At 36.2% G+C, this 23,433-nt stretch overlaps 1 protein-coding gene across 2 annotated transcripts in view; it reads right to left on the bottom strand.

Annotated features, from left to right (window-relative positions):
- Positions 1 to 23,433, bottom strand: part of SLC16A7 (solute carrier family 16 member 7) — a 168,530-nt gene that overhangs the window by 97,361 nt on the left and 47,736 nt on the right. Inside the window, exon 1 of one of the 2 annotated variants that reach the window (XM_032874625.1) lies at positions 10,642 to 10,661. The exons of the other annotated variant lie outside the window; for it this stretch is intronic. The gene's annotated coding sequence lies outside the window, so the exon portion shown is untranslated. Of the gene's footprint in view, positions 1 to 10,641; positions 10,662 to 23,433 lie in introns of those variants that run through there. 2 annotated transcript variants of the gene reach the window in all.

Raw genomic sequence — 23,433 nt, 5'->3', positions numbered from 1 at the left:
ACACTTGAGAACACATATCCATGCTGTTCCCCTCATAAATTTCTTGACAATTTGCCTCAAGGTCAATTGGCAATGAAATAATAGAAATTTTAAATTTCGAACAGATTATGTAAAGGTGGATTTAATGAATACGTAGCCTGCACTGTCATTTGGTCTGGTGTATATCTCCATCAGAAAGTATGCGACAGCCTTCAAAACTAGTAAAAACATATCACAGTCCTGAAGTACACTTCATAAGTAAGTGCATGACACAGAAACCCTGCATGATATCAGGATATCTGACTCTAGGTCATTTCTTCCTAAAGAGTTAGCTTTTGGAGTTTTTTAAAAAGTGTTTTATACCCAAAGACGCATAATTCATTAATTCATGATATGTACATAAATTTTATTATATCATGCATCATATTTATTTAAAGACCATGACATAAAAATGGTAATAATGCAAAACTGGCTAGAAGTTATTCCCCTCCCTGTAGCCACCTCTCTAATTCGTTCCCTTGAACACCTACTCTGAGCTTAGCCATGTGACTGACTGTACGTGTAATAGTCTGTGTGCGCTGTCCTAACAAAATACCATAGACTGGGAGCCTTAAACAGCAGAAACTAATTTTTTCACACTCTGGACACTGGAAGTCCAAGATCAGGGTGCCAGCATGCTCGAATTCTGGTGAAAACCTTTTCTCTGGCTTGCAGAAAGCCACTTCTGTGTGCTCACATGGCTTTTTCTTGATGCACGTGTACAGACAGAAAGATACCAAGCTTTCTGGTGTGTCTTTGCACAAGGGCAACCATTCCATCAGACCTTGTCCCCCACCCTCATAACCTAGTTACCTCCCAAAGGCCCCATCACCAAATATCATTACGATGGAGATTAGGACTTCAAAAAATGGACTTGGAGAGGTAGGCACAAAAACATCTGGTATGTAACACTGGCCAATGGAACAATAGCAAATAAGAAACAAGCAGATACTTAAAAACCATTTGTACATTTGAAACCCTCCTTTCTTGTTGTTCTTGGGAACCTTGTCATCACTACCCTATAAAGGGACCCAAGCGGCATGTTGCTATGAAGGAACACATGGCCTTGTTCCATTTCATTCTTGCTGATCTCAGCCATGAATAAAATAACCTGAAAGCTGAAGATCAGTCTTACCACTTTCTGAGACAATTATAATCACAGATTACCACCATTATCCCCACCTCATTGGGCCTTTCAAACACAACACTATTTCATATGTGACTTATGCCCACATACTCTTCCTTGAACACTGTGATGTTCATCAATAGTCACCTTCAACAGTTCTACCATCAGAGTTCTGCCAAAAGAAGCTTCCTTTAGTCTAGCATTTAATTCATAAACATTTATCAAACAACTTCGACATAGAAAAAATTCAACAGATTAAAATTAGGGGCACAACAGTGGAGCAAGACATAGCCCATGCATTCATTCACACAGTATGTGTATGAATGTATGGGAGACAGCAACAAGAAAATGTAGAAAATTATAATACTCTGTGGTAGCTGTTTTCAACTATAATGATCTGAACCAGCAAATACAGAAATGACTTGAGTGATTAATCTCAATTGTCCCAAGTATGTTACATAAACATTATGCCCCTTAATACAAAGGAGGTAAGTTAATTCAATCTAAGACTTATGGCATTAAGCTATACTTTTCTCATCAAACCCTAGTTAAGAAAAAAACAGTCTATGGTAATAACCATTGTATTAGGAAGTACAATCATACCAGCCTGAGGAGATTATAAATATATTTTGCTTTAGTCTTTACTGATGAATGAATAGTCAGGTGAAAAGAAGAGAACAATCAAAAAAAAAAAAAAATTGGGGGGGTGCCTGGCTAGCTTAGTCAGTAGAACATGTGACTTTTTTTTTTTTTTTAAGATTTAATTTATTTATTTGACAGAGAGAGAGAGAGCACAAGCAGGAGAGGGGGAGCAGGAGAGAGAGAAGCAGATTCCCTGCTGAACAGGGAGCCTGATGCAGGGCTCATCCCAGGACCCTGAGATCATGACCTGAGCCAAAGGCAAACACTTAACCAACTGAGCCACCCAGTGCCCTAGCATGTGACTCTTGATCGCAGGGTCATGCATCAAGCCCAACACTGGGCATGCAGCCTGTTCAAAAATTAAAAAATATATAAATATAAATAAAGAATATTTTGCACAGGTTCTTGGTAAGGAGATGCTAGTACACTTGGAGAACTAGAAGATAAAGCTGACTTCCTCTTTTTGATGGTTAACCAGTGATGTCCCAGAAAATGTCACAGCAAAGTCCAATAGAGACTAAAATAACTTGGAAGAAATAACAGAATGAAAAACACAGTTGCATCTTTATAAAGTGTTTCCAACATTAAATTCAGTGTTATGGTAAGAAATGGATGTTATGATTTTTTTTCATTGTTGCTAATATCTTCCCAGGTGTGTATGAGACAGTTATTCACTATTTCCATGATTTAACCCATGCTAAGGAGAAAAAAAGTATTAATTAAATATTAATATAAAATGTTTTAGTGCTAAAAAATAAAAAGGACTACTAGTAGACCAAAAAAAAAAAAAAAAACAATTATATTCACTGGTAACTTGTCCAGTCTATAAATAACAGTGCATCCCTTTACTGAATTAGGTTTAATTTTGTTCAACATGCTGGGATTCTTATCTTCAGTATTTATTCTGTCTATGCTTATGACATGGTCTTAGCAGGATATTTCAGAAGAAGCCTCAAGGAACAACTGAATCTATTTGCCAATTACTGTCAGAAAGAAGAGCTCAGTATTAATTATGCCAAACCTAATTCATCATTTTTGGTAGATTTTCTTCTACATCCAGATATAAAATGCTAAAAATTCTATCCAACAGGTTAGCCTCATTATACGTGGGAGTGTTATGTAGCAAACTCATCCTGACATGCTTATTACACTGCTCAAAATTCTAAGTTTTATAAGAGCCTTGTAAGTTATTTTATGATAGAGGTGATAGAAATGGAAACTTGCTGCCTACAAAAGTCAGAGGCAACTCTTTTACACTTTAGAGTGCAGAATTCTGCAGCTTTTAAAGCTTTTGTTCAAATAGCTGACTAGATCCAAACGCATATTTGAGTTAAAGTCCTTGGGCTACTCTAAAGTACTTTTGTAGAACTATATTAGTATGGAGATGGCACATCCTTCCTCTAGGTAAGGATACAAACAAGGCTCTGATTTTTATATAATTTCATTTTTGCAAACCACAACAATTAGAATATAAAGCAGGTCTTTCTTACTGTAACAGGTGATACAGAACTGTCAACCACTTCAGTTTTTACTGTTTGCTATCCAACTTTAGTCAAAAGTCAGCAGACAGATCAAGATATCTCTGGAGGGTTGCTGGAGGGGAGGTGTTTTGGGGGGATGGCTTAAATAGGTGATGGGGATTAAGGAGGGCATCTGTGATGAGCACTAGGTGTTGTATGTAAGTGATGAATCACAGAGTTCTACTATAGAAACTAGTATTACACAATATGTTAACTAACTGGAATTAAAATTTAGAATCTTAAAAAGAAAAAAAGAGGTGTTTCTGTAAATTTTCACTTGGATATAAGCCCTCAACTGCAAGCACATGATGATGAAAAATAAAATCTGAAAAGAGAAAACCAAAGTAAATAACTAAGCTAAATGGTAATAGTAATAATAATCTCAACAATGGTAAACATCTCCACTGACCAGAAGCACATGGTAGTAAAACATAAGTCTCCTGGAATCTGGAGCTAGAAGAAGTCACTGAAGCAGAAGTTCATGTTCTGTTTAATGAAGCAGAGGACTAGAACAAGTGTTCCACGCAAGATCAGGGATGAGAGAATCACCCACTGATGTAAGTCAGATGCTGGTCTAGGCCTATCCTCCATTCCCTCAATCCCTCCTGAATGAAGGAAGAAAAAATAAAACTGTTGCCCCTCACCACCTGGGACAGTATTTTTTTTTTCTTTTTTTTTTTTTTTAAATACTGGAGCCAGGGCACAGGCAGAACTTTGGAGCAAAAATTAAATGAAGCTAGTCCGTGGCTTAGATTTCTATAGATTTCATACAAGCACAGAATGTGGAGCAGTGAGAACCCCTACACGTTGAAAACTGCTTGTTGAAGCTGTGCATATCTTACAATCATCAATTTCCCGCCCAAGTACACATGTTTTGGCACAAGAAGATAAGTAAAGAATGCTTACAGCTACATGAACATAAGAGTTTTTAAGAATTGGAAACAATTTAAATGTCTATTAATAAAAGAATAGGTAACTAAAGTATGTTAAAATGTCTATACTACCCAAGGAATCTTACACTTAATGCAATCTTACCAAAATACCAAGAGCATTTTTCATAGAACCAGAATAAACAATCCTAAAATGCATACAGGACCACAAAAGACTCCAATTAGCCATAATAATTCTGAAAAGAAAAGCAAACCTGTAGGCATCACAATTCCAAACTTGAAGTTATATTACAAAGCTCTCCTAACCAAGACAGTATGGTACTGGCACAAAAACAGACATATAGATCAATGGAACAGAATAGAAAACTCAGAAATAGACCCGTAGCTATATATGGTCAACTAATCTTTGACAAAGCAGGAAAGAATATCCAGTGGGGGTGGGGGGAGACAATCTCTTCAGCAAATGGTGTTGGGAAAACTAGACAGCAACATGCAGAAGAATGAAACTGGACCACTTTCTTATACCATACACAAAAATAAATTCAAAATGGATGTAAACTTAATTGTGAACCAAGAAACCACCAAAATCCTAGAGGAGTACACAGGCAGCAACCTCTTTGACATTGGCCATAGCAACTTCCTACTAGACACATCTCTGGAGGCAAGGGAAACAAAAGCAAAAATAAACTTTTGGGACTTCATCAAAATAGAAAACTTCTGCACAGCGAAGGAAATAATCAACAAAACTAAAAGGCAACCTACTGAATGGGAGAAGATATTTGCAAACAACATAACTGATAAAGGTTTAGTATTCAAAATCTATAAAGAACTAATACTGAACATCCCAAAAATAAGTAATCCAGCTTAAAAATGGGCAGAAGACCTAAATACGTATTGTTCCAAAGAAGACACAGATGGCTAACAGACACATGAAAAGTTGCTCAACATCACTCATCAACAGGGAAATACAAATCAACACTATAATGAGATAAAATCACCTCACACCTGTCAAAATGGCTAAAATTAACAGGACAGGATATGACAGATTGTGGCAAGGATGTGGGGAAAGGGCACTTTTGCACTGTTGGTGGGAATGCAAATTAGTGCAGTCACTCTGGAAGAGTATGGAAGTTCCTCAAAAAGTTAAAAATAGAACTATCCTATGAAGCAGCAATTGCACTACTAGGTTTTTACCCAAAGGAAACAAAAACACTAATTCAAAGGGACACATGTACCCCAATGTTTATAGCAGCATTATCAACAAGAGTCAAATCATGGGAACAGCCCAAGTGTCCATAACTAATGAATGGATAAAGAAGAGGTGGTATACATATAAAATGGAATATTACTCAGCCATAAAAAAAGAATGAAATCTCACCATTTGCAACAACATAGATGGTGCTAGAGAGTATTATATTAAGTGAAATAAGTCAGAGTAAAACAAATACCACAGTGATTTCACTCATACATGGAATTTCAGAAATAAAACAGATGAACATGGGGGGTGGGAAGAGAGGCAAACCAGGAAACAGACTCTTAACTGCAGAGAACAAACTGATGATTACCAGAGTGGAGGTGGGTGGGGGTAAGGATTAAATGGGTGATGGGGATTAAGGAGGGCACTCGTGATGAACACTGGTGTTGTATATAAGTGATGAATCACTAAATTCCACACCTAAAACTAGTATTACACTGAATATTAACTAACTGGATTTTAAATAAAAACTTGAAAAAAATGATAAGCAGAAAAAAAATTACGTATATTCATGGAATGGAATAAACAGAGTTAAAATGAATGAGCTAAAGCTATATGTTTGAGCCAGCTCCAATAAAGCATATGGCAAAGGATTAATCAGTACGATGCCAATATATGAAGTATGATAACACATAAAACTTTATAAAATATTATGTATGGAAGCATAGAATATATATATAGAAGCATATATATATGCTATATATATACTATATATTATAGTATATAATACATATTATAGTATATAATATTAGTACTTAAGTAACTAAGACAACATTTAATTACTCAATCAATAACTATATTATGTACATATTATGTGCTTGGCACCATTCTAGGCACTGGGTATATGCAATCAATAGAAGAGACTAAAATTCCTGCCCTTATAGAGCTTATATTCCAGTAGAAAGAGAGAAGGGATCAGAGAAGAAACAAATAAATGAGATGTGAAGCATTCCCTATGATGACTACTCTGGAGTATAATGCAACCTAAAAGGGAGATGTAGAGAGCTGGGAGGCAGCGTGTTACAATTCTAAACCTCATAGTCAGAAAATGCCTCACAGAGAAAGCCTCACTAAGAAAGTGACTTGTAAGCAAAGATCTAAGAAGGTGTGGGTATAAGATAAAAAAAAAAAAAAAACTGTCCACAGGCGTTGTTTTTGGTAGTGGGAAGAGCACATGCAAAGGCCCTGAGGCTTCCCTGTGCCTGCCGAGTTCAACAAGAAACAGATGTAGAGACATAGTGTAGAATATACACAGCTATACAAAGAATAGTTATGATGTAAAGCTATTTTAACAGAACTATTGGGTTAGATGGGAGAGAGAAATATGCATGAGACATGGATTCAGGTCTACAAGAACTTCTAAGCAGCCTATAACACACTGAGAATAAGTAATAAAAGAAGGAATGAAGGCTGAAGAAGCAAAAGATAGTTTCCCTAGAAAACTGCCAAATCCCCAGTCAACTTTTATTGGGGTAGAAGGGGTGACCACAAAGAACAAATCATTTTGCAAAAAAAGAAAAAAAAAGTGCTTCTCCATATCCTTTTTCCTATACTTCTATCTGTGATGGTTAATTTTCTTTACCAACCTGGCTAGGCTATGGTGTCAGTTGTTGGGTCAAATAGTCTAGATAACTGCTGTGAAGGTATTTTGTAGATGTAATTGACTTTAAGTGAAGAAAAGTTGCCCTTCACACCATGGGTGGCCCTCATCCAATCAGCTGAAAGCCCTAAAAGCAAAACCTGAGGTTTCCCAAAGAAGAAAGAATTCTGCCTCAAACCGTAACACAGGAATTCATCCTGAGTTGCTAGCCTGCTGGCCGACCCTATGAATTCTGGACTCAAGACTGAAACATCAACTCTTACATGAATTTCCAGCCTGCTAGCCGGCTCTGCAGATTTCAGACTTGCCAGCCCCTGTAACTGCATAAGCCAAGTTCTTAAAATTAATCTTTCGGTTTTGTTTCTCTGTAGAACCCCGACTGATACAGAGGACAGAGGAGGAAGCCACAAATAATTGTTCTCAAGCCTTAAAACTTAATGGAACTTATTCTGCTAAGTTGTAAACTTGCTTTAGACCAATGACCCTTTTTTCTTTACAATTTCTCCCATTTTGAAGAGGAGTATCTATTCTTTACCTGTCCTACTGTTTTATCTTAGAAGCAGATAACTCACTTCTGAACTTCACTGGTCCACTAAATGGAGAGGAATTTTGCTCCTGAGGGCAAATACCCCACCCTTTAACTGATTTACATAGAATTTGGACTTCAAATGGATTCTAGAATGGTTAAGACTTCAGAGGATATTGGGATGGGGTGAATGCATTTTTTTTACATGGGAAGAACCTGACTTTGGGAAGGATCATAAGTAGACTGTTACAGGTTGAACAATGTCCCTAAATTAAAAAAAAAAAAAAAAAAAAAAAAAAAGTACATTAAGTCCTAACCTCCAATACCTCATAATGTGACCTTATTTGGAAATAGGGCCAATGCTGATAGAGTTAAGATAAGGTTGTGCTAGAGTAGGATGGACTCCTAAGCCAGTAAGACAGTAAGAAGTAGGCCAGGTGAAGACAGAGAAACACAGACAGAATGTCAAGTGAAGACAGCCTGGGGCTGTCAAATGACAGAAGAGGAAAGGACAGATCCTTTCCTAAAAGCTTCCAAGAAAGTACAGAGGAGCCAAAGCTCTGATTTCAGACTTCAGGTCTCCAGAAATGTGAGAGAATGAATTTCTGCGGGTTTTTAGCCACCTAGTCTATGGTACTTTGTTATGGCAGCCCCAGGAAGTGCTCAATAAGGACTTACAGTCTACCAGGTAAAGTTTTGTATAAATTCACATGATTCTCCTACTAAACAAGTGAAGGAACACTATTATTATTGTTATTACCCCCATTTATAACTCACTTAACAGAGGCCCTTACAGGTTATGTTATGTACCCCTGACTGGCAAAGAAAGTTAATGTGATACTGAGGCTTTGAGCAAGGTTTCCAACACCTATGCTTTACAGCACTGAAAGTACTGGTACTTCCTGCTTCTCTTTAGAGAGATCTGCTGTGTGTCTGCATGTGTGTGTGCAAGCTCGCAGGCACTATCTATAGGTAACTGCCAAAGAACCTCAATGGATTTTTCATGAAGTACATGTGATTATGAGCCAAAGGAACAGAGACTGACTTTTTGATGGCAACTTGATTTGCATATTCCCAAAGAAAAACTGAGAAGTAGGTGACTATCCAATGGACACAGTGAATTAGAACAGCACCTACATATTAATATATGCAAGCCTAGCTCTGAATATTTAATAACAAAAGATGAATAGAAGAGTCTACTAAAAACATGATAAGAAATCTATCCATATTCCCCTTTAAAAAAACCACTGCCTTAATTAAACTTAATTTTTTAAATCGTCATACATCAAATTGTTTTATCACTGGATGGCATGCAGACTGTTTCAAAATTTAAATGAAGAGAATTTATATTTGGATATTTTTATTTTACTCATTTCTACATTTCTTTAATTAGTGAAACTAAAGCCACTTAAACATTAAGTTACAAATTATGTAGGTATGATTTTAGTGTGTATCAAACTGAGTATTGGCAACACTCTCTTCTCCAACCTTGAGAACTTAAATATACCTAAGCAAGTCCATATACAGAAAGAATGGGACTATATGCACTATAATAAATGGACACACAAATTTCAGGAAAGCCAAAGGTGAATCTGGAAAATTCACTAGAGAATTATGCCTTAAATGACAGTGCTTACTTAGCTACACTTCCAAATAAAAATGTATTAAGGCATAAAATATTTCCCATTCGAAAACAGTAGGAACACTGACTGATAAACCATTAACTCTATTGTTCTGCAGTAAATAGAGACTTTGGTTTTAGTCCCAGCTCTCCCAATAGTTGTTACTTTCCCTCTCTGGACTCAGCTCCTTGTATATAAGGTGATGTTCTTTAAGGTTCCTACTTGCTCCAAATTTCAACCGCAAAACCACTGGTCATTGACTGATATCTAATTGCAGTTCAAAAGAAATGGAAATGGAAAACTACCATAATAAAATTTAGCTTTTAATATTTACTCATCTTTATCACTTGACTCTCAATACAACCTGTAAAGCAGGTTTTCTTCCCTGGAATACTTGCTGAATTAAGATAACAATGGCCAGACACTCTAGAAAAAAATAGGACTCTCTACATAAATTCTTCTAATTTGTGGCAACATCCCTCCTTGAGAACTCAATGCAGAATATGAATACTCTGTAAATGTATAAAGTAAATATGTTTATTTTTAGAAACCAACTTTGAAAACTACACAATTTAGTAAGCAATGTCTTTAATTACATCTAAACTGTATAGATAGCATCACTTGCAATGTAACTATCAATAATTTCTTATCCTTGCCACAATACAATCCCAATCATTTGGGGAACAAATTACCTAAGCCTCATTAAAAAAATCAATTTATTTCTACAATTTTTTCAGCAAAGTACACACAGACATTTATAACACAATGATAATAAGAAAAATTAGGGGCGTCTGGGTGGCTCTGCTGTTAACCGTCTGCCTTTGGCTCAGGTCATGATCCCAGCGTACTGGGATGGAGCCCCATGTCAGACTCCCTGCTCGGCCGGAAGCTGCTTCTCCCTCTCCCACTCCCCCTGCTTGTATTCCCTCTCTCACTGTGTCTCTGTCAAATAAATAAATAAAATTTTTTAAAAAATAAGAAAAATAGATTACCTTTGACACTGTTGTATAATATCCAATAAAAATGAAATTTTAGTGATTAAAGATTGTGTAATCTTCAAAATGTCAGTGTTAAGCAAACTTTAGAATCTTCCTTACTAACGAAGACTTGGCAGGCTATATTATATACCATATTATTTTAAGTAATTATGATTAATACATCTTTCAGCCAAGAGGTTTAAGAATGACAAGTTAGTTTTAGAAAAAACATTTAAAAATCCTATCTTCCTAAAGCAAACACAGAATACCTCATTAGCCTTAACTCCATACAACTCAAAAAGCAAAATCTTTAGAGAAGGACTAGTCAACATTTATAGTTTTTCATTATTCTTTCATTAAGCCTAGAACATGAAATCAGTTGATATTATAGAGATGAAAAACCCACATGTCTATAATCTAAAGACTAGCCTAACATGGGTACAATTTGTATAATTTAAAAGTTACCTGAATAGAGAACAGGAGTTTTCCACTTTTCTCAGGGCTCAGAGCTGAGAACAGAGGCAACTGATCATTAACTTTTAGCCAGAAGCAAACTTGCACACATACCTCAAGAGACTATCTGCTTTTCCCTACCCTCTCTTTTCTCTCAAATAGGGGAAAGGTAGCCCTCTCTTTTCTTGAACATGCTTTGACAGGCACAATGAGTTCATATTTTTCAGAGTGTAAAGTTAAGTTGGCTTAAATTACAACCTGGGTCAAAGAAGGTAACCAAGTGTCAATTTGAACTGCTAAATTTAATCTTCTAATTCTTTTTCTCTGAGTTGATATCATGTAAAATCCACATTTTCAAGTGTATTTACCACCATATGATTTCATATTACATCTAGAACACACTGCAAATTCCTATAAGACATAAATTAACGTGCCAGTGAGTCTTCACTGAGTCTAGGACTAGATAATTCTTATCTAGGACTAGATAAGGTATGAGCAATAATAAAGAGGCCAAGGTCAGGGATACCTGGGTGGCTCAGTTGGTTCAGCGTCTACCTTCTGCTCAGGTCATGATCCTGGGGCCCTGGGATCAAGCCCTGGGAGCCCTGGCTGGAGCCCTCTGTCTGGCTCCCCTCTCCGTGGGGACTCTACTTGTCCCTCTTCCTCTACTCCTCCCCCCCCCCCCCCCCACCCCCCCTTTTTGCCCAGGCCCACTTACATGCTCTAAAAAAAAAAATATCTTTAAAAAAAAAAAAAAAAAAAAAAGAGGCCAGTTAGCTTTTGTTACCTAATCATAAACACACTCTTTATTCGAACAGCTATTCTGTAAAGCACCATGCCCTCTGTCAGAAAAGCTCCTCAACTAAGAGTATGACAGTGATTCTGATGGTGGGTCAGTGTTGCCATCTTTGTATTGAAGAAATTACACTAGGCTTTGGAGAAATAAAGAGCTGTCATTTACTGGGTGTTTCTCATATGCTAGGCAGCATTTTTCCAAACAATTTATATCCACGACCTGATTATCTAAACCATATAATAGAGACATTATGATACATACTTATGAGGACAATGAAGCTCACAGTTTTGATTACTCCTATGTAAGGCCATTTGGCTGATAAATAATGGGTCCTGGATTAGAATTCCAGTTTGTATCCAAATCCCTTTTCCTCTCCACTGAACAGGAGGCCATCTTATCCATGGTCAGCGGGTGAAGGGAATTTGATTCTTCATGTAAGAGACGTCATTATTGAGACCTAGGCACTAAGGAATAGCTACATGTATAATACACTGCCCAAATATTTTATTCATTTAGTTAGTTTATTTTAAGTAGGCTCCACACCTAGCAGGGAGCCCAACACAGAGCTTGAACTCAGAACCCTGAGATCAAGACCTTAGCTAAGATCAAGACCTGAGCTAAGATCAGGAGTCAGACACTTAACTGAGTCACCCAGGAGCCCTTAAATATTTTAATAGGCTGAATTTCTAAATGCATATTCTGGTTACAATAACCAAGTAATAACATAATCTCTGGATATTTCCTCTAATTTATTTAATGAAATAGAACAAATGCCTTTACACAATATGGCATTTGATATTTTTCTGTCTCCTTCATTAAAATTAAGTTCAAAAAATAAAATAGTTAAGAAATTTTACTTAATACAAAATTAGATATATAGTGAAGCTGTAATACTCTGACAAATTGCACTATGGATTTCACAATTATGTAGTATATATGATGATCAAAAGCAGAGTGTATCTTTACAGTCAACTCTTCAAATACCTTTATTCCAACACAGCAAAGTTTTTAGTAACTAGCAAATGTTCAATTATATTTATTTGGGGTAAAATTACCTGATGTGATATAGGTGACTAATCAACTAATAATAACTTCATTTTGTACTCTGTAGATATATGTCAAAGTAGATTATTTTTCAAAACAGTGGATGAATAAAATTTCAACAAAATCATATGCTTTATCAACGGTGCTTATATACTGCAAATATGACAATAAGACTCAATTTTGTGCAAAGAAATTATTGTTAACTTTGTTAAGTAAGCATGCTGTTAATTATGAAAATGCTACATTTAAAAAGCTCTTAAATGTGTAATTAAAGTTTTCCACTTAGTATTTCTAAATACTAAGTTAAACAAAATGAGAAAGACAAACACGTATCTAAGTTTGATTTATAAAAATTACATAATCAAGAAAGTAACTTAACAGAAGGTCTAGAAAGATTAGAGTTGGAAGAAGGCTGTACAGTATATTTTGTACTTATTTCATATGATTTTGCTTACTGTTATCACAGTATTAAATTCTTGAAAAATTACTGTCCAAGTGACAGAACCCATGGTCTGATGACTAATAGAGTCCATCATAAAACTTTAAAGAGCTCTTAATTATAAATAATATATTTGCTTTCTCAATGCAGAATTTATTTTTCTTCATATAAGACATTTCTCCTACTAAGTTATTTTATCATCTTAAACACACATTTTTAGCAAAGCTACCAAAAAGCCAAAATCACTTAATTTAAATCAGTGTGCTGACGTAGAAAAAATGGCAAATAAAACTAATTGGCTTTAATACACAACTTCGGACACCTACGTAATCACAGTAAAACATTCAACAATTTGACTCTTTTTTTTAAATGAGAAATGTATCTTAGTGAAAGCACAGAGAAATCATGTTCTTAAAGCTGAACAACTAAGTTCTGTGGGGTGTGAGATAGATACAGATAGTCGTGGTTGCTCCATAAGCCTTTGAGAAAAGAAAAGCCACGTGCAAAACAGACTTGCTCATCCTGTGCCCTGGGGAGAAAAATGGCTGAAGGTGACTAACCTTTGCCAAGGTTACAAATTCTCAAGAGCAATTTCAAAATATGGTAATGTGAGACTTTTTTTTGAAATTCCAGTTTCTAGAATTCTTCAATAATGTGGGGACAGTAGAGACAGGAAATATAGTCTCAGGGGAAAACCTTGATGAATAGCATGTGTGCTCTTGGAACAGGGTATTAATTCTGCATTTGAAACATGACAATAAGTTCTTGGCAATGAATTTGTTTATAGCCTTATTCCCAAGTTCCATGCAGCATTTGTACATTTCCCTTGTGAGATTTGATGTTTTGTGTGTTATGACTAAGGAGTGAAAACTGAATTAATGTGGAAAGTCCAAGTTTGTCATCAGAAAAAAAATGTGTAAGAAATTCCAGAGCAGAAAGTTCAGGTATATACTTAGGGTGAGAAAAGCAGGGAGCTAGTCAGAAGGCAAACAAAAACAAAAACAATGAATCAAATACCTCCTAAACATGATAAGAATCTTCTAATGGATTCCTTTTCTCATCTGAATAAAACTTGTTTTCTTCTTCTTTTCCTGGAAAGAGTACATAACCTGAATACTCATTTTGAGTGTGATCAATCGATTGATTGTGATCCTATTATTTTCTGAATTCCAGAATTATAACAGAGATTTAAAAAGCACATAACAGAGAAAACAATCCTGAGTTAATTATCCCTCAGAGTTACAAGGTAAAAAGGAATTTTTTTCAACCTTGATAAGCGTAAAAGGGAAAAAGTCTTCAGTTAAATCTGCTTTCATAGAATAATTCCTTTACAGTTTCAGTATGCCACAGAAAAATATAATGGGAGCAACATGGTCCTACACACAAAATATACAAATATTCTCCATTTCAACAGACTTCCCTCTTTTGGTTGACAACAGTGGCTCACTAGTTTAACAGAAGTATTGGAAGAGTGATTTGGGTACATGGAAACATTTAAGACCCTTCCCTCTTTGACTGTCATCCAGTCAACAGACGATCCTACCATATTCAGCCAATCTAGAAACATGTTCAGAGAGGGAGTGCTTTTTTTTTTTTAATGTTTTAAAATTTTTTACTTAGATTCAGTTCTGTTAACACGTAGTGCATTATTGGTTTCAGAAGCAGAATTTAGTGATTCATCATTTGCATATAACACCTAGTGCTCATTCCATCAAGTGCCCTCCTTTTTTTTTTTTTGATATTTAAACTTTATTGTATTTTTTCAGTGTTCCAAGATTCATCATTTATGCATCACACCCAGTGCTCCATATAATACATGCCCTCCTTAATACCCACCACCAGGCTCACCCAACCCCTCACCCCGTCCCCTCCAAAACCTTCAGATTATTTTTCAGAGAGGGAGTGCTTTAAAAATATCTTTCCAGCCCGGAGCCTTTGATTCCACTCTCTGCCATTCCCCTCAGCATGCACTGGGAACTCACGGCTTTCTATTAAATATACCAGCATTCTGCCAGGGACTTAGCTCAAAGTCTCCAAGTCAGCAATACTGTCTCCCTTTCTCTATCTGCCACAAGGACTCAAATCTATCTCCTTTTCTTCTTTCTCACAAGAACCATTTAATTTCAAAAAATCTGGTAGCTTTCCAATTGTTATCCCAGCATCCAATCTCTCTATTTGAGTAAAGCCTCAATAACTTTTTTCTAAATTATACAGCTAATGTAAGCTCAGACCATGACCCACTCCTAGTCAAAACTGGTCAGTAACTCCCTGCCTCCCCTTCCCAACGCTGACACACCACAGCCATCTATATGCATGCATACACACGTACACTCACACACACACATACCAGGGGGACAGGTTATAAAATAATATGATCAAGTGTGTAGTCTCCATCTATTACTATAGCCAATAATACTAACACTGGTGTTTTAATGTGCCATTAGTAAAATAGAAGCCTTTAATTCTCTTGGTTTTTAAAAATACTAACAAGACCTTAGTCATTAACAAGATATGAATAAATGGAGTTTAAGGCAACATTCCATCTACTGGCCCAATTATACCTCACCAGGTATGAAATTCTACCACACCTCAAAATAAGTTTATATATTTGGTAAAAGTTAATAAAAACCTTTAAAATTTTTAAATTTTATTTCATTTTTTAAAGATTTTATTTTTAAGTAATCTCTATACCCAGCACGGGGCTTGAACTCACAACCCTGAGATCAAGAGTCACAGGCTCTACTGACTGGGTCAGCCAGGCGCCACTTAAATTATTTTAAATAGAAGTATAAAACCTTCAAATGCAGATCCAATGGAATATAAGTAAGTATAATGGCTATGACCAAAAAAGACCAGAAATAAATGCTGGAGAGGATATGGAGAATAGGGAACCCTAGTGTACTGCTAGTGGGAATGTAAACTCGTAAAGCCACCATGGAAAACATTATGGGGGTTTCTCTAAAATTAAAAATAGAACTACCAAGTGATTCAGCAGTCCCACTTCTATGAGTATATACACCTGAAGATATCACTATCTTGAAGAGATATCCATGCTCTTATGTTCACTGCAGCATTATTCATGATAGCCAATATATGGAAACAACGTAAGTGTCCATCAATGGAAGAATGGAAAAAGAAAATATGATATGTGCATGTGCAGAGAGGCGCACACACACACACACACACACGCACACACTCTCTCTCTCTCTGGAATATTAGTCATCCATGAAAAAGATTGAAATTCAGGCTTTTTTTATAGCATCGATGGACCTTGAGGGCATTATGCTAACTAATTCAGACAGAGAAAGACAAATAGGTATGATTTCATGTATATGTAGAATCTAAAAACATCGACATAAGGGAGACAGTAGAATGGTGGAGGGCTGGGGGTGGAGGAAATGAGGGATATTGATTAAATGATACAAATTTTCAGTTATAAGATGAATACTTTTGGGGATGTGAAGACAGCATGGTGACTATAGTTGACAATACCATATTGTACACTTGAAAGTTGCTAGGAGAGTAGAGCTGTAATTGTTCTCACCATAACAAGAAGAAAATGATAATTATGAAGGTGCATTCATCAACCTTATTGTGATAACTTCACAATATATATCTGTATCAAATCAACACATTGTACACCTTATACAATGTTCCATATATCAACTATATCACAAGAGAGGTCGGAGAAAAAAAGAAAAGTAATGTAAAGTCATATGGTGAAGGCAGTTTATAGGAGTTATAACCAAGTTAATAAAAATCACATGGTTTAAATTTTTTTATTCCTCTCTGGTTTCCCTGTGTGGACTCAACTTTTCCTGGTGTGTCCCTGAGCAGCAGAGCATGGGGACCTTCTTTGCCTTCAGCTGGCCTTGTGAGACAGGTCCCAGTCAACTTACTAGGTTTCAACCGTCTGGGGAACCAGCAATTTCTATTTCCTACCACGGTGCAGCATAGCTCCTTGCTGTCCTTCTCCACACTATTTTAAAGGATTCTTTAAAAATAAGGTTTGATTTCATGTTAGAAAGTTTGGGTTCAGACATACACTCTACTTTCTAGCTTGATCAAATTACCTAACCTCTCTGAGTCTCAGGCTTCTCACCTACCCACTGGTTTCCTATTTCCTTATGGAGATACTCCTGGTAAAATAACACTTCAGTTCATTCCCCATGTGATGGGTGAATCTAGAAGAAGAAAAAGAAAAAAAAAAACTAAGCAAGTTTAGTACAGATATTTCTGGGCTCCTCTTAACCTTCCTACAGAGGACGTACATTCTGGTTTGGTCTATATGATGTGATAATTTTACTAGTGCAAGTTCTGTTCCCTACAAAGGAAATGCCTCTATCTTGGAAGTAAGTGCAACAAGAAACCCCATTTGATGACATATCCAAGCCACATTCTCTAGGTTAGCATCATTTTTAAGAATTAAATAGATGAGTCGAAAGGACCTGCTGAATCTATTTTTCCTTTGCATTAATCAATTTAACCAGTATTTGGTGAGCAGCTAACATACAAAAGCTATTGTGTTATGAACAGTAGGGATGCCAAGATAAATAAGACAAGCTCTCTTTTCTCAGTTAGTCACTCTTCCGTGATGGAAGACAGATTAATATACAGTTAACAAGCCTGAATTATTAAAGCTAAAATAGATATATAAAGTATTAAGAGTTGTCATATAGTGTAGTTCCTGTATAATTTAACTCATTGCTACATACATTCACATACACTAAAGGAAGAACCAAAATTGTAAAACTACCTACTCAAGTCATCTGCCATAACATCAGAAAGCTGTTAAGAAATGTTAGGATTTGGGACACCTGTGTAGCTCAGTTTGGTTAAGCAGCTGCCTTTGGCTCAGGTCATGATCCCAGCATCCTGGGATCAAGTCCTATGTCAGGCTCCTTGCTCGGCGGTGAGCCTGCTTCTCCCTCTGCCTCTGCCTGCCACTCTGCCTGCCTGTACTCGCTCTGTCTCTCTGACAAATAAATAAAATCTTAAAAAAGAAAGAAAGAAATGTTAGGATTCGATAATCAGAACATCATAGAAATGTATTCCCCTGTATCTGAAACGAACAGATTCATTATTACCCAGCTTTTCCATGGACATTATTAGCAAATGTGACTGAGTTGCTCATAGCAGGAACTTACAGTTCATGACTTCCAGACCATAACATGAATGGAGAAGACTAAATTCTTAATTGAAAATTTTCCCTAGGTTCAAGAGTATATAAATCTGGACATTCTGCCTGAAAGAAAAGCCCAATTATTAGTCATCACCATTGACCTCAACCCACAGAATCCAGTTTGTATAAAGAACATGAGGAGAGTGAGTGCTTAGCGGAATGTCTAACAGGGAAAATATTGTCAGGCATGCTCAGTTTACCTCCTTACTGATTTCTTGATGTGGTTTCAAGGTACAAAGGCATATAAAAGTAAAGAAAATATGACAAGGTATTTGGTCTGAAATTTACTTGAAACTTTCCATTGACTCATTTATTCCAGTGACTTTTTGTTCAAATAATTTGTTTTTTTTCCCACCACCTCCCCACTTCCCACCCACACCACCCACCCCTGTCAATTGATGGATTAAAGTTAAAGCAGAGGCAATAAAGAGTGATATACTTTGTAGTTTTCACTGTTCAAAAGTTTCTCTAAGGCCACACGATCTACCTATTTCCACACAATGGAGTGCCTGGGGGACAGCCCCTCCGGATTTTCTAAGATTTTTTAGCAATAGGCAAATGAGATGCCACTTAGTGACTTATGGGAGGAATGAGATGTAAAATAGAGGTTGAAAGAGCTAACTAAAGGGTCCACTAAGATATCAAATGTATTTGAAGAAAAACAGAAATATTTAACTAAAAGCACACAATGTGTGCTAAACCACATACTTAATTGGCCTGTGATTATAGTTAAGTATCCAATTGCTAGAGAAAACCTGGGAGTTAAAAAAAAAAAAAAAAAAAAAAAGCAGAGAGAAGTTATTCCATAAGAACAATGCATGATCACAATTTAAGAAATCACGGCATGTTCCTAGGCCTTTGTGTGTAGATAGCCACAGCAAGAGGGCAGATCTCACATTCTCACATTCAACCTAAGTCCACCACTAGGACTCTACTATTTCAGGGGTCCCGGGTTCTTCCCCACCGTACGAGGAGAGCCTTGAACAGACTTCATTCATCTGCTGACGTTCAGAAGTGGGTGACATGTGTTGGCTGAATCGATTAATACATGGTGCCTTGAAATACAGTTACTATGACCAAAGTCGAAAGGCTGATCTAATATATGCTATCAGGCCTAAAGAAGACCTACCACACCACTGCCAGAAACAGAGAGTGTTCCATAGATAGAAGCAGCAAGTTTTACCCATCTGCTTTCGAGGCTCCTCTCTTAACGGAATGTTTTTGAAAATTCAACATTCAGACAAGCTGTTTCTTGTACAGTACTTTTTTTAATTGAGGACCTCTTTTTACAGGGTGCTGCATACCTTTCCTAGAACCAAGAAATATGCATGCTTCAACAGTGGCATCCAAACAAACCTAAAGACTTACAATATGACAGATAAAAATAGAAATACAAATGGATTAAATGAAGTGAACTATTACAAAATATGAAAAATTTGCTCCAACCACATGTTAGTGATAATGAGAACAGACAAGCTAGAGAGTTACTTTAAAGTGCAAGAGTTTTTAAAAATTACCTTAAATAGAAAATTTGAAGTTGTCAGAATTTAGCTGCATTAAAATGCCTCTACCCCAAAGGCACTCACCTTGAAGTTTTGGACACTTTACTTGAAAATAAAGTATGACTCTATAGAGAGTACAATATTTTAGGAATAAAAGTAATAATAACAGCAGCTAATACTTATACAGCCCCTACTGTGTGTCAAGTACCCTTCTAAGTACTTAACATAAATTAACAAAATTAATTTTCACAGCGGCCTTATGAAGAAGATACTTTTTACTCTTCTCATTTCACAGATGAAAAAAGCGATACTTAGGCAGATTATAATTAGTAAGAATCAGGGGCAGGATTTGAACTCATCTACTCAGGACCCATAATCTGTGCATTTAACTAATAAGGAGAACACAGGGACAGCCAGTCCCCTTAATAAGCCATGTATCCCAAAGAAACCAGATGATGTATTAAAACTTACCTCAATGCTCAGACGCTCAGTATGGGACCAAAACAAAATAAATAAATAAAAGGAGCAAATCCCACCATGACTGACCTAAAGTCTCCCTGGCATAACTCACTCTACTCTCAGGCTTTCCATATAGTTGCAGCATCAGCCTGTATTAGTTTTCTATTGTTACTGTAATAAACAACCACGAACCTAGTGGCATAAAATAACACAAATTTATTTATCTTATTTGTCCGGAGGTGAGAAGTCTCCCTGAGCTAAAATCAAGGTGTCAGTGGGAGGCCAAGGGGAGAATCAATTTCCTTGCCTTTTCCAGCTTCTAAAAGTCACCCTTTTCCTGTGGCTGCATTCCTCCATCTCTAAACCAGCAATGCCACCTGAAGTCCTTTGCATGCTGCCATTTCTCCTTATCAGGCCCCCTGGTGATTACACTGGGTCCAGGCATATAATCAAGGATAATCTCAAGGTCATCTGATTAGCACCCTAACTTCTCCCTCACCAGGTAATATATCCATCGCATGTGAAGATTAGGATGTGGGAGCCATGATTCTCCCTACCACATGGACATACCATGATTTGTTCATGAACTTGAGGTAGAAGACCACACAATTGGTCTAGGAACTAACTGTTCATGATAAACAGCTGACACCGCTTTGTAAATTATCACACTCCTCTAACAATACAGATAAAATAGCTAGCAATCCAAATCCAAAAGGAAATTTGGCTAGTTAAATATAATTCTGGCAAGAGTTACTGGTTTTAAGAACATCTGATTTCAAATCATCTCTCTTAATAACTGATGAGCCTTGATTCAGTGCTAGCATCAATTTTCTCATATAAACAGTGAGGTAGTAACACCTGACCTGCTCTACACCACGACTGTAGTAAGAATCAAATTATATTAAACGATGAGTGTGGAAACTCTTTGTGGGTAAGAAAGCCTTATACAAATAAAATATAAATATAAGAAAGCCAGTATCATTATTTTTGTTCAAGTTATAGTTATTTTTTCAAGAGTGCCAAAAATAAATAAAAGTATGTACCTATGATGTGGGAAACAAAGACAAAAGGAAATGTAGATAAAATTAAATGTCCTTATAACCAGCAGCCCACTGAGAAATACTTGAGGCAAGCAAAATATAATGCTTCTCCAGGAAGCTCCAATCTGTCTTGATGTTAATACCTTGCTAGATGGAAAAATAACCTTAGTTTGACAATAGCAAGGCCTCCTATATCCCTGAGTCTTATTTAGCATATGAAAATCCTTTTGGAACTTCTCTTATCTTTATTTCTCCCCAACCCCAAAGTATAGAATCAGCTACTCCTCATAATCCTGGGGCAGCATCTCTTTCTGGTCGTGGGTCCTATACCCATGCTTTAAATAAAACCACCATTTTGGGATGCCTGGATGGCTTTGTCAGTTAAGCATCTGCCTTTGGCTCAGGTCAAGATCCCAGGGTCTGTTTGCTGAGCAGGGAGCCTGCATCTCACTCTGCCTGCTGTCCCCCTGATTGTACGCTCTCTCTCTCTCTCTGACAAATACATTTTCTAAAAAATCTTTTAATAAAACCACCATTTTGCACCAAAGACATCTCAAGAATTCTTTCTTGGATGTTGTCTCCAGACCCCATCACACCTCACCAAAAAACATGCAAAAAACTACATCACCTATAGTTGCCACATTTATTTTAAAACCAGCATTCACATTAGTAACATAATTCTTATTATTGAAATTTATTATTTATTCCCTTTAAAATATCATTATGACAAAGGAAGGGTTAATATCCAGCTCTCTTTTACACACAGAGAAACTGAAGCTTAATCTCTTGACTGAGATCACACAGAATACAGAGTCATAGAAGGACTAAAGGCTATTAGTGCCAACTCTAAAATCCATTCTATTTTTAAAAACAGATTTAAACACCAGCCAAGTCAGTATGCATGTTCACATTAAGATCCACCAATTCCACAAGCAGCATGACTTGGGTAACTAGACACACTGAGGGTGCTCACAAGTTCTGTCAGCACCAAGTCTTAGAGTTCTTTGGCTTCCAAGGGTCCCATGTCCAGTTTTTCACAGGAAAGCATCACATCTGAACAGTGACTCCAAAAAGGATCTGAGAATAAACATCTAAATACTGAGATTCATGTTTTAAAAATGATGAAAAAAGTATCCAACTCCATTTCTGAAAGACTTAGCATGTACTGTTCTTTTGCACTGCCTGAAAACAGTGTTTGCCTTCTCTAAATCTCCAAGGTTTTATTTAAAGGCCCTCTTTAGATATGGGTAGATTTAATTAAATTACTTCACATCACCACAAAATCTACTTCGTAATTGTATTGCCTGCCTTAGTTTGTGCCCCGCCTTTGCATTTTCTGCCTTAAGTCCTGTTTCCCAAAGTGCTGAGGAGTTCCTGCAAAAACATCAAAGAGATTTACTTCAGTCCAGTCTATTTGGGATTTCAAAACAATAACCTGTTTTTAACTTTTGGGAGACTTACCCTCTACTTTTGGTAGGATAATGGATAAGTGTATGTATATGTCTGTTTATAAAGTAATAATTTGAAATTATTACATAAATACATTAAAATTCTAATTAAATTAATTTGTTAATTTTAAAAATTAAAGCAGGAGTAAGATTTCTAAGCTCTAACAATAAATTAAGAACACCTTAAAAAGATCATCACAATTTTTTAAAGATTATATTTAAATATACTTCACAGGAGCAGAGACTAAGAGGAAAGAATGGAGGAAATATAGTGTCATTTGGATAGCACTGGTATTGTTACCTCATTTTACCAGAGAACTTTGACATTATAGTCTAAAATGGAAGGAATTTGAGACTGGCAGTCAATCTGCATATTGTGTTAAGTTCCAAGACTATCATAAACAGACTAGGGACATGTATTACATGAAAACTTGTCAATTCTACCTGCAAAGAATTTCCTTGCAGTGACAATTAAAAACATTTGAATTTAGAATCAATATTAGAATACATTTTATAAAATTACTAGCATCATACCATAATAAGTAAAACTTACATTTTACTTATTATACTAAAGTTAACATATCTAAGGACATAACATCCTACAACAATTAATTTTCTTTCTGGCTTCTGTAACTACCACTTAAGTATATAATTTTGAATTCATTTCATTTATAGATACAATGATATATTGATACTATTTACTACAATCCACTTTTGTCTGCATAATTACATTCCTTATCCCACACCTAAAAAGCAACTTCTCTCATATTTTGATTCTCCCATGAGATAAAATAATGTCATTCATATTTGAGAATGATGAGATAAGGAAGTTTTTTTTTTTTTCTTTGTGCCTCAACTAAAAACCTATTAAAACAATGTGAGCTGTTTTAGCTG

Source organism: Lontra canadensis, unplaced genomic scaffold, assembly GCF_010015895.1.
Source record: "Lontra canadensis isolate GAN:19392208 unplaced genomic scaffold, GSC_riverotter_1.0 scaffold53, whole genome shotgun sequence".
In the NCBI taxonomy this organism is placed as follows: Eukaryota; Metazoa; Chordata; class Mammalia; order Carnivora; family Mustelidae; genus Lontra; species Lontra canadensis.
Note: the sequence above shows the minus strand (reverse complement) of the source record. Positions and strands in the feature narration are given on the sequence as shown.